The sequence below is a fragment of the Heliangelus exortis genome, chromosome 1 (genome assembly GCF_036169615.1).
Source record: "Heliangelus exortis chromosome 1, bHelExo1.hap1, whole genome shotgun sequence".
Taxonomy (NCBI): domain Eukaryota; kingdom Metazoa; phylum Chordata; class Aves; order Apodiformes; family Trochilidae; genus Heliangelus; species Heliangelus exortis.
Window position 1 is genome coordinate 157,399,524 of NC_092422.1, and position 12,782 is coordinate 157,412,305.

General features: G+C 43.2%; 1 protein-coding gene across 1 annotated transcript in view; it reads left to right on the forward strand.

Annotated features, from left to right (window-relative positions):
- Window positions 1–2,724: 2,724 nt before the first annotated feature.
- The window catches only part of PRR5 (proline rich 5), a 92,842-nt gene continuing 82,784 nt past the window's right edge, over window positions 2,725–12,782 (forward strand). The window contains exon 1 of the mRNA XM_071733284.1: window positions 2,725–2,909. The gene's annotated coding sequence lies outside the window, so the exon portion shown is untranslated. The remainder of the gene's footprint in view (window positions 2,910–12,782) is intronic.

Consider the following 12,782-nt stretch of genomic DNA (forward strand, 5'->3'; position numbering starts at 1 on the left):
CACTCACACATGGCCTACTAGCAAAGCCATCTTTGAAAGAAGGTGAGGACCAGTGAGGGGATCCTTCTGTTTCATCCCCCCAACTGGCTGGCTCCACTCACCTCCTGTTTTTCTGGAAGCTCATCTTCAGAGAGGAATCTAAAACTGGCTCTGAGAAGTGAGGACGTGAAATAGAGAGAATGGGGCTGAGCTGCCCGTTGATTGGGCTCCTGCTGTCTTCCTTTGCTTCCTCTCTGGCTGCAACCTCTAAGAAAGGGGGGAAAAATTAATGATATGTTTGTACATACAGACTATGATGTTCCTGCTGTGTTCCCACAGCAGCCAATTTTGCTGACCTGGGCACCTGGGCTGACTACAGTTGTAACACTCCTAGTCTGCTTGCTGATGCTTTTATATCAGTATTGAACTGATGGGGAGCAATAAAATCAGTTGACGCTTTCTCTGAACTGTTGTATTTTGCATGTTGGAACTGTTACCAGTGTAGCTATGCTGGACTAAACTCTCCCCATAATCTCTTGCACTTAATCCAGTAGAAAGAGTGAGACCTGGCTAGTAATGTGTGTTTCTTTCTGAAGCAACTGGATACTTTGAGCTTTTAGCAAAGGATTTTTTTGTGTAGTCTGACTGATGTTACCCCCATCTGGCTCTGAGATTAATTTGAATCCTTTAGTATATTTTCCTGTTGTGAAAACCTAGCATCTTTAAATATTTTTCACACCAAGAGACCACATCAGTGGTACCTACCTGAGTAATCACAAATTAATACTGCAAAATGAGGCTCTGATCCCGTAAGAGGTTCCTAACAGAAGGGGGTCTGTGTCCATGCTAGTTTTGATGGAAGTCACTTGGGCTGTGGAGGGGTATAGAGAGGCTGCTCATTTGGCTGTAGCTATGATGCTGGTAGTATTAATTAAAATAAATTTTAAGTGCCTGTTTTCTCATTTTAATGATTGCTATGGAGAATATAGTTTTTAAAACAAAGCTTCTGGAAAACTTCCAGAGAGAATGTAACCTGTACACTTTTGCTTTGTTAAATAAACCAATGTATTTGGTGCTTTTGATGACAAATTCAGATACCAGTTTCTATAAAACAAACAAGACAAATATTTTCAATAATGATTTCCATGACATTTATGCATCAAAAACCCAACTCAAGTTCCTTTGCATGTTAATTGATTTTTATAGTAATACTGTTCAGATTTCCTAAAATAGAGACAGCTTAAAACTGATGAAAATGTGTCTTCCAGGATCTTTAGTTTGTTCTGGAGACATAATGTTTGGAAAAAATGACGGATCTGGAGAGAAAACTGCTCTCTGATACTCAGATTAACTCTTTGCATTCATAGACAAGGGCAATCAGGAACATTCCTTTTATTCCCCCGCCACTGGTTTAGAAGGGCAAAGTTGTCTTCTCTAGATTCCTGGTTCAGTTAAGCTGCATCAAATAAATGTAGCAAGTCATTGGCGACGTCCTGCTTCCCCTGAGATGGGCAAAAGTGAAGCATGAGCAGTCCCTTCTGAGATCAGGAGACCACGTCTTCAGTGTGACACGATGTTGTGGCACTAACACCCAAAACCAGCCACCATTTGAGTCCGCTCCTCGGGTTTGTCAGTCCCTCAGGCTGGACATCTGAAGGAGGTAGGAAACCAGAGCAGTGTGCCTGCCAGATACCCCAAACGAGCTACGATTTGATGTGGCTGAAACTTGTGGTGGAAATTGATTTGTATAAAATTTCCTTTGGTTTAAATCCCTGCAGGGAGTACTTTAAATCTCGTAACTCAGATCAAACCTAGCAACTACAGACCAGGAGAAGACACAAGTTTTGCTTGATACACAGCCTTATTACAGCAAACTTCATCTGGCCAGCGTTAAACTGGCCCTGCACAGGATTTCATGCTCAGGAGAAAGCCTCGTCCGGGACCTCCGCACACACGAGTCCCGGTGCCAATTTTCAGCACAAGGCGGGAAGCTTCCCAGGGGGCTTCCAGCTCACAGACTCAGAGTGGTTTGGGTTGGAGGGCACCTCTTCCATCACCAGAGCATTATCGATATGCCTCGAGAAACGACGTGCTTTTCATGACACCCGTGGACAGGCTCGTTTGTACTCCTACCTCCACCGAACTCCTGCCTCCATCTGCACTTTTCTTGTAGGAACTACACGTTTCATTTTCCGCCTGGGTACTACTGCCTTTTCTTTCCCTTCAGCAGCCGCAACCCAGCAGGTCGCTGGAGTCAGGAGGGGGGCTCATCAGCCAGGCTTTGCTTCGGCGGTAGCTCCGCACAACCACCCCCTCGGGGGCTGCACCAAGACGCTCAGAGCGGAGCTACCCCGCACCGCCACCCGCCGCCCACACCCGGTACCGGGCGAGGGGAACCGGGGCACCCTGCCCACCCAGCGGCAGGGGGAAGGCAGGGAAGGGAAGGGGCTGCCTTTAGACACCGGGGGGGGCAAGGGCGCCGAGGCCGAGCCCAACCCGCAGCCGGGAGACCCTGCCGCGAAGGGCCCGTCCGTCCATCCCCGGGCAGGGAGCGGCCTGTGGACCCATGGACAGAGAGACGGAACCGCAGCAAACAGCAGCCCCAAAAACCTCAGCCCGTCCGCGACTGGAGAGACTGGGGGGGCGTGGTGGATTTGGTGGTTTTGAGCGTTTGCTTTCCCCCGTAGCCCCCCTCCCCTTCGCTGCCCCTCCCGGCGGGCACCGCCCCCCCTCTCCCCGCCTCTCCCCGCCCCGCCCCGCCGGCGCGGCTCCCGCGGCCGCGCATTGTGCATCGCGCCGCTGCCCCGGGCGGCGGCACAGGCATCAGATCTTCTGCGCTTTGGAGTCTCTGGACCTCCCCCAGCACACCCTCCGGGCCGGGCCGGGCCTCCAGCTCCTTCCCTTGGCGGCGCCGGTCGCGGTTGGACACGGTGAGTGGGGAACGGCGGGGTCCACGCACCCCCGGCAGCGCGGTCTTGGGGGGACCGGGCGCTGCAGGGTCTGTGCCCAGCCTGGGGCTCGCCCCGAAAAATTGCGGAATGGGAAGCGGGTCTGTCCCCGTCCCGCTCCCCACAGCGCACAGGGCGCCTTCCGCGGGGGGTGCGGAATGTTCCCTGGCAGCGGGGGGTCTGGGGAGCGGCTCCCAGGACCCCGCTTGTCACCGCGGGGCCGTGAGGCAGGGGGGGGTTCCCAGTCAGACAGGGTCAGGCTGCCGGGGACCGGGCTCTCTGTTCTCATCGTGGGGGTCCTCCCGGCTTTGTTTATTCCTGTGAACTGCGATAATATACCGCCGTCGTAGCCGTTCTGGTGATTAAGGCTGGTTCTAGACCTCGGGCTCGCAGTTTTTGCACACTACGTGAATGTTAAACTCGTATTTATGCAGACACTCATATCCTTTTCTTTACAGTCTGAAATAGCTCCCTCAGGTAACTGGAGTTGACTCTAAATGTGATTCCTGTGGGTTGACTGCTGTAAGCCTTATTCACCCAAGTAAGATCTATATGCATGAGTAAGATTATTTCTTTTTTTTTTTTTTTCAGAATGATTTTGCATGTTTGTACCCCGAAGTGTATAACCTCTAGTAGCTTTTGCAGAAGATGGGCTTGCCCGTTTCAATTTTTGTGTGTTCATGTGCAGTTTTGTTGTAAGGGATCATTGGTAAAGGTCCGGTATCTTTTAAAGACTACATTAAGTTTGATGTATGCCAGTGGTTTCATGTTGTAGAAGCAACAAGAGAGGCAGCCTTAGAACAAGGATGGAGGAAATGATTGAGCTTTTCTTATGTTCACCATTTCCAGCCAGCATACTTTTAAGTGCTTCATTTTAAATTACAGGAAGCAATCAGTTTTAGCAGTTACCAGCATATTGATTAATCATGGAAAGATAGGTATAAAACTAAATTTTGATGGTATATTTTAATTTCTTCTCTTTAGGAAAGAAATAGTAGGTGATGATTATGTGGCTTTCTTAAACTTTGAATAACAGAAATAGCTTGGTATAGGTTGGTTATAGAATAATGGACACATTTGGCACCTAGCACATAGCTGAATGTACAGCTGTGTTGCTGCATAGCAAAACTCTTCTTTGTTCCTAACTTTTGTAACCAAAGAATAACATATCTAAAACTTAATTACTCAGAATCGGATGATACTGAATGTAACTCCAGTTTCTCTATGGCAGTCTATTAATATGTGATTTACTATAAAACATGTATTGACAGTGGTTTTGTATTTCTAATATACACCACTGATTGAATAACTTAATGCTTCATCATTCTTTCTCTCATTAATAATCTAATCAGGGGAAGACTCTGGAAGGAATATGGAATTAAGGCACGTTCCCAGTGGATATACAATAAAAAAGACACTGCTAAGTAGACAGTGTGAGGAATTTCCAAAAGTACTCATCACCCAAGGCACAGCCAGGGTTTGAGCACTCCTAGGCTTGTGTTTAGGATCCAGAGTAAATTTCTAGATTTTGTTCATGTTAATTCTTTACTTGTATCCAAAATTCTTTGGGGGACCTTGAAATCTATCTGCATAAGCCAAGGTCTGGGACTTTGAACACTTAAATAATCTATCCCTGAGCACTTAAAAAGATCTGATCCTTGGGTTACAATCATACCTTCCACCATTTCCATTTTAGAGGCATTTCCTTTTAATTTTTATGGGAGATAAAATTATAGATATCAAATGTACTCCCACTAAAGCAGACCAGTACAATTACTTCTGTATTAAAGAAAAGCTCCACAGGTACACATGATAAAATGCAAGATTGGTAGTAGAACTGTAAGTGGCTTTTAATCTTTGAACAAAAAATAACAGGTAATGGCTAAAAATAGTATTTCCCGTCTCAACAATAGAGTTAAATATTGTAATGGATATTAACAAGGTAGATTGGTGAGTGCTGGAGGCTCTGACCATTGGTACCAGCTGACCTTCTGGCTTACTTCTTTGTTTTCCTTTAAAGAATCACTCTTGCATATCTGTTTGATAATAAATCAGAAAACCAACCAACCAACCAGATTTAAAAAAAAAAAAAAAAAAACAAGCCCCAAGCCCCTCAGTTTTAAAGGGAAAATTGTTGCTTTTTTTGCTTCACAATAGTGGCACTGTGATTTCTGCAACACGCTCTGATCGTGTGTAGCTCAGCAGTTTGTGCTGGGCTGCATTCAGGTTGTGCCTGGCTTCACAGAAGTGGTTGGTCCCACGCATGGGCAAGAACATTCTTCTGCCAGAAAGAAAGCACTCAGGTCTGGTTCTGATCATTCAACAGTGTCTGAAGTGTTTCAACATCACTGCTAGACAAATGCCTTTACATTAAGTCCAATGATAAATTTGCCTCTCCCATAGGCCTGGCTGCAGCCTCTCAAGGAACTGTTGAATTGTGAGAGCTGGTAATTACCTCCCTACATCATTGGCCTGGGACTCATTGACACTGAGCACAAAGAAATGAAGAAAATGACAAATGCTTGTCCAGAAGCACATTCACTCAGGGGCGTTTGCTTTCCTCCTGGTTTCTTAGGATAAGACTGGTGAGTTTGGGATGTGGAGAAAACAGCAATTAATTAGCTAGTGCATTTCTAGCCCTTAGAAGATGAAAAATACTGTATGGGGAGGCTTATAATTAATTACTGTTATTCCCTGCTATTAAAGAAATTTCTTGCCTGCTCTGCTTGCCCAGTTGGAGTTGTAGGCAATTTTAAAGCATTTTCTAAACTGTTTTTTGGACTGTTAAAGCAGGAAGGCCAGGAATAGTCTTTAAAAAGGAATACTAGTAGGCAAAGATTTTCTTGTTTAAGCATTTTTCTTAGCTGGAAAATCTCTGTATATGGCATGGAGCAAAAGGGAGTCGAATGGAGCTGAATAGTGGAGTGGTAGTGTGAGGTAAAATTCTGATACTGTTCTCTGATGCCACTCTGCAAATACATTTGCATTTAAAATTTCCAGGCAAGTGAAACTGTAGGACCAGTGCAGAATGCTTAACGAAATCTGACAATTAACTCAGAAAGTGACACATAATGATGCTGGACATTCCCTCGCTTGGACAGTTAAGTTGAAGATTGCTTCTTTTAATTATTATGGAACTTAAACAAAGAGAGATGCAGGGGAAAAAAATGGGGTATCGGTTTTATTCCAAGCTGTTTTCACTTGAAAGGTGTTGTGGGGTTTTTTTTTCTGTCACATTACCCTGTGACTGCTGGAAGATTCAGAGGAACTGTAAACTCCAAATCCCTTCCTGCCCATCAGGTTCCCACAATGTATGTCTTTGTGTTGCTCAGACTGAAGTGCATTCTGCTTGGGACAAGTGGTTTGAGGCACAGTTGTGATCTGAAAAGTATTGGGTATCACCAGGGAGGTACCCTTGGCACTGCTTGTGTGAGCAGACAAAGCAGCTGCTCTTTTGGAGAAACTTAGTGATGTATCTCCTATATAAGAATAAACTGTATTTATGCTTGGTGGCAGTGTGGTGTAGAAGCCAGGATGATGACAACCGAAGAAAGAACATGAAAGGCATCAGAAGAGCTCAGTGCCTTTTACCTTTTCATGTGTAAAACTTGAGTGTCTGCAGTTATTGGCAACAAATTCTCCCTCTGCAGACAGAGCAATGGTGCAGAAAAATTGTAGGAGACTGGGGGATGGAAGCAGGAAAATAAAATGAACGATAGGTTAATGTGTGTATTGGGTGGGAAAGAGCACACGCAGAGTCACCAGGCTGAGACAAATCAAGGGCCTGTGGTCAGGCATGGCTGCTGCAGTGATGCAGTAATAGAAGGCAGCTCAGTTGTCCATGATATCCTGGTTATGAGTGGAAGAATAACAGGCTTTATGTGTGCTGTGTGAATGCATCTGGCTCCCTGCCTTAAACACAGGACACCTGCCCTTTGAAAGTTTGAGAAGGAAGGGAAAGAGCTGATGAAGAGAGCAAAGTGGCTGATTTTTGAGGCAGGGTTAAAAAAAAGCTTAATATAGGTAGATTATCTCAGAAGCAAAGATACCCACAATTTCAGGTGTGAGTACTCACGAAATAAGTACTTAGCCTTTTCAGGAGGTTGCAACCAAACAGGCTGCAAAAGACATGGTAGCTTGAACATCAACAAAACCTTCTTGATGGAATGAAGCTAAATAATCTTCCGTGAAAAATGCTGGTAGCCTTGTCAGTTGAGGTTTTGCAAAGCTCTTAGAGAGCCCTGGAAAAGGTTTTGCAGGGCTGGCAGCCCAGGGTCACATCTCCCCTGGCTGAACTGTGCCCAGGGATTAGGGCAGAGGTTTTAGAAACAAGGCTCTTTAGTTAGCAGGCATCAACTCTGCTTGCAGTCAACTTCTCAGCTCCCCTGATGCCTTGATGGAAGGGACAGAGTCATCTTCCAGCCAGCCTGGATGAGATGCTCATAGAGAAGGAGATGAACTGGAGAAATTAATAGATCGTATTCCATCTTTAGCTCACATGAGCCTGGGATCCAGAAAAATACAAATATTAATCTTGCTTACAGATGAAATGCACTCCTTTATTCCATAAAACAAATGCTGTCAAATCTCATGTAACTTTTGGTCACATGATGAGGGTGGATTGGAAGAGAGACGTGGTGGAAGATGCTTTATCTGTAGAGCACAGCAGACTGGGCTAGAAATACTTCTCAGTTTACATTAAAGCCTCTTTTGTGTCCTTGGATCCGTGTTGAATTCTCAAGGAAAAATTTTCAAAGAACAACTAGAAAGCAACACACTTTGGGGTGTTTTCCTGCTTTCATTTCCAGCCATTATCAGGGGCAAAAAACCCAAACATATATGTATTCTTGGACAGTAGTTACCCCTTCCTTATCTGAGTCCTGTAATAGACACAACATTGCATACTTAATGAAATGTGAAGAACAACTTCAAAGGGGTGTGCAGCTCTGCTGGGTGCACAAACAGATGAGAAGGGCCAAGGGCTGTGATCCAGAAGGCACCAGACTTGGGGAGAGACTGCTGCTTTGGATCAGCTCCAGCAGTTGTGTTCAGTCCAAGATCTCATGTTTGCTTATGTTTGGATTTAATCAATTTCTTTGGGATTAAGGTATTTTTTTAGAATTCAGTTCCAAGAATATAAAGCATATGCAGCTTTGAACTTAAGTCAGTTTATGGCATTATTGTACACTAGTGATTATTGTTCTGTTCCTCTCTTCAGATGTGAGGTGGGTCAGTTCATGAAAATTCTGATTAAACAGAGCACTGAATAGTGTGATGTATGATAACGCAACACTCAGGGGGTGGTTTGATGTCTTAACATTCCTCCACTGAATTTCTTGTATCCCAGAATAAACCAGAGTTTATATAAACTAGACATGCTCTTACTGCATAACAGGTGGAGTTATAAGTGCTCCAAGATGGTATGTTGTTGCTAGATGGAGGGGAATATTTTTATTCTGATTCATAGTGTCTGCTTTAAAAATTGGAGACTTTTTGGACTGTTTTCAGCATGAAGGGTTTGTTGGAGGGCAGGCAGGGAAAACATTGACAAACATTTAATACACTGACTTAAGATGACTCTCCTTTACTTAAGTGTAACTTGAGACCCAAAATTTCCTCATCTGCTGACTTGGTACCAGGTTTTTGCTTATTGTTTTGTCCATTTGAAATGGAAAGTCATGAGAAAAAAAATATGTGAAATATTGTTGTCTCAATTGGAAAGAAAATCAGAAAACTGAGAGAAGTTTAGCATTCTTCCAGAAAGTGCATTAATCCAGCTTGGATGTGATTGTCCGGTCTCTCCCTAAGCCAGTACTGCTGGTTTTCTTTTCAAAACTGTATTAGTTTTTCTTTCTGTAAAATACCCTATGTAGGTTCTCTCAAGGAAGAATGGAGAGCCTCTTCTTTTCCTTTGCTTAACCACTTATATCCTGATCTAGAGAAATACCAGTGAGCTGGTTGAATTTGGTGATTTTCATGGATTCCAATGAGTAAATTAATTTCACATCCAGTTGTCCCTGTAAGAGAAACACTCACTGTTTGCTACATTAGTTTTTAAGTATGACTTGAGTTTACAGTACCAATTACTTTTGGACCATGGGCACTGAGGATAACATACAGAAAGTCTTGATTCCCTCCTGACATCTCCACTGGTGATTGCTATGAGTTTGTTGTCACTGTGACTTTCTGGTCATGGTTCTGCTTTTTTGTTTTACTGTTTTTTGTCATGTTTTTTTTGTTTTGTTTTGGTGTTTTGTTTTGGGTTTTTTTTTGTGTGTTTTTTTTTTTTTTTTTTTTTTTGGTGGTTTTTTTTGAGGGGGGGGGCTTTTTTATGTATTTATTTTAAGTTTTGCTCTGGTGGACTAGGCAAAGGCTGCTGTTAACAGGTTATCAAACTTAATAGATGACTGGGTTGTTTTGGCATAACAAAACTTAATACGAAATAAAGCATCATTCCTGGTATAACTTGTCCTGTAGTATGTCCTGTCAGTGAGGTCTGAAACACTGCAATTCAAAGTGCCAGGAAAAAGGCATTCTTCTGGTAGTTCTGGCATCCCTGAAGATAGAAAGTATTAGAAGATTTGACAGAGAGCTTGTTCTCATGAAATAGCCACGTCAGTTTTGTATAGCTGAGAAGCAGCTTGGAAAGGTCAAGTGAGAAGCCAGATGTTGGCCCAAACTTATGAGATTTACTTGCATGAATCAAATTTGGCATAACTGCATGCCTCCCAAATTAATTCTGTAACATAGAATTCCAGCACGAGTTGATTTTCCATTTTATTCTGCATGAGTTTTGTTCATTTATTATTATGAAACAATTTCCTGGAGATACTCAAGTCTTAAGTATGTGTTTGTGTGAGCACCAGAATTGTCTGTGGTTATACAGGCAGGACAGGAAATATTAATGCACGTTTGAAGATAAATTTTTCACATCTGCAGCACTGTGTATACCTTGTTATAGTCAATAAGGATTTCTTAAAGTTTACCAGAAGATTTAATTTGAAGATTGGTGCTAGCCAGAAACAGGCTGCAAGGTTTATACTCAGCATACTCATGTATAGTAAATTCCTCTCTTTTTTTTTTTTTTTTTTTTTGCTGTTCTTAGGGTCAGGTATTTTTTAACATTGATAATACACTACTGGCGTCATCCCCTTTTGCTCTTTTGCTGAGAAAAGGTATCCAAAAGAATATTTATTAGCTGATTTAAATTCAATTAACTTAATTTCTCTTTCATGGAGTTTTTAACAATGTTTAATGAGAAATGCAACTGAATTGCACAGCTATTATCACCCTCTGAATACATGGAGGTCTTTCTTCAATTCCCATTCACATTTTAATCCTGGCCCTCATAATTATTTTGTAGCATATGGAAAGTCCTGTACATGCTAATTCTGGTAGCCTTTGTCATGCTTATTTAACACATTGTTCCGTTTCCTCATTTGTCTGCCTTACTATCAATTGTTTATTGGTGATTTTTTTTTTCCCTGCCTTTAAACCCTTGGGTTGGTGAACTAAGACCCCCTGTGCTAGGCAGAGTACAAACACAAAGCAAAGTGCAGTCCCTGCCCTGCACAATAACACTTTTAAGATTAAATAAAGGAGATTCCTGTTAACTGGTCTGCTCGCAGACCTCACCAGACTCAGTTGCTACTTCAGCAGAATTTAGATATTCCAGAAAGGAAATCCCCACTTTAGGCAAAGCAGTTTAAAACCGAGTGCACCTCTTGGGGAAAAAAAAAAAAAAAGCCTTGTGCTTGTTGGCAGCTATAAAAATGTAGGTTTCTCAAGCCTACCAATCATTGGTGTGCTTAGGCAGAAATGTGCTGCTCTTTGCCTTGCTTTTCCCCTCATTCAGGCAAATGTGCTGATGAACACTCAGGCAGAATGTGCTCCTCCTTTTGTCTGTCTTGTTAGCTTGCCTTCTTTCAACAACTTCACTGGTCAGTGTTAAGCAACAGGAGAAGAGAACCACTACTAAAAATGGAGGTAACCTGTTGTCACATAACCCTGTGAGACAGATGTTCTGCTTCTCCCCACACGATCAAACCAGAAAGGTTCCTTGCTAGCTATAAAATTTGTGATGGACAGAAGAATGGTAAAAGCACAGTGAAATATAAAAATCATTGCATTGCTGAGTGAAAACTCTTATGTGGAACACTGTACCCTTTGAAGACCACATTTTATAAGCAGCCAGAGAGGCTCAGAGGCTGAGCCTGGGTATGTCAGAGGGCAGTTCACTGGACTGGGCTCTCTCTTAAGCATTCCTTGTTTTTCCGTTTGTTTTCTGTATGGGTGCTTAAACGTGCAAAGGCAGCTATAGATACACATGCAGGCACGTGATGTTTAGCAAAGCAAAGTGATGGCTGACCAGCTGCTCTTAAAATAGAGGCCACCACTCTGCAGGCTTTGCAGGGTGTCCTCCCTAGTGCCCCATGTAACATTGTTTGGGAAATTAAATGGAATATGACTGCCAGAAAGACACACTGGGTACCTGGGTGATGCCTTTCCTCCATTGACACAGCTGGTGAAAAAAGTGCATGGAGCTTGCCATTCTTTTAATCCATGTCCAGACAGACCCCAGATGGCTTCTGTGCAGTGATCCCATCACCAGCAGGTGCTAGGAGGAATGGTTGTGGCTTTATGCTGCCAAGATGTGCCCTTGAATGCTTCTTGCTTCATGCTCTTACAGGGATTATATGGAATGCTACATAGCCATGAAGACCAGTGAAGCAGCTGACATAACTGTTCGTGTTTCTACCCTTTCTGTTTCTAAAGCCTGGTGGTAGACATCTGGTAGAGCCCTGAAGAGCTGAAATGACTTTTTATCTGTAAGTCCTGTGGAGCAATATTTACAAAACTTGGGGCAGGATGCCCTGTGGTGTGATCTTTGGGTGTGACCCAGCTCTCTACGACTGCATGAGTCCACATAAAGTCTAGAGGCACGTTGTGGTTTGGGATGGACACAGTGATTAGGAGAACATTTCCTGGAGGAACATGGGGTGCTTAAGTGACCATTGCTACTGCTTTTGCTGTTCCCAGCAGTTTGGTGTATGCATTCAGAAATCCCAGATATCATAAAATAAAACCCCTTTGCTGAGGTTCTCCCCACTGCCTTTTGTTTACTTTTGTTTTTAACTCCTGCATTTGTTTTTTTGCACAGTCTTCTGTTTGCTCTACAAATGAGACAGTGATGGAGCAGATTTATTAAACGGATAGATTAAAGAACAGAGAGCAACAGTGGGTTTAGTGGAATTTGAAGACAGTTGTGGCTTCTGGGAAGCTCAGAATGGTGTGCTGGAATAAAGTTGAAAGATGGTGCCCTTGGTCAGGATGTCTGGAGTCATGAGGAACGCTTGAAGTCATATGAGAGAGACTTGCTTTGCCTCTGTTGTTTTGCTGACTCTACAGCAAAGCCTCTATCTTCTTCCTACCTTGGAAAAAAAATACAAAACATTCAGCATGCTGGTGATGCAGGTCCCTCTTAGACCAGCACTCAGTTTAGTTCTTAATTTATAATGCTTTTTGTTTATTGAGAGGAGGTCAAATGGGTTGTGATGCTTTTGGTGGTGGCAGGAGGTTTATGTCAACAAGTGCAGAGGAGTCAAGTAAGCACATAGATTTGGAGTAGCTAAAGGTATAGATTAATTCTGCATTGGGTTTTTAGGTATGAATCCTGTCTGTAAGCAGCATCATGTGCCCTCTTCCCTTGGAATTTTTTCCATGAAACCAGTGCTGTCTGATGTCTGCAGCACTGACAGCCAAGTCTTGTGTGCTGTCCTATTTCCCATCCCTCCCTGTTTCCTACTCCTTCTGATTACTTTTCAGATTCTTCGATTTGAGAACTGTAAATTACTA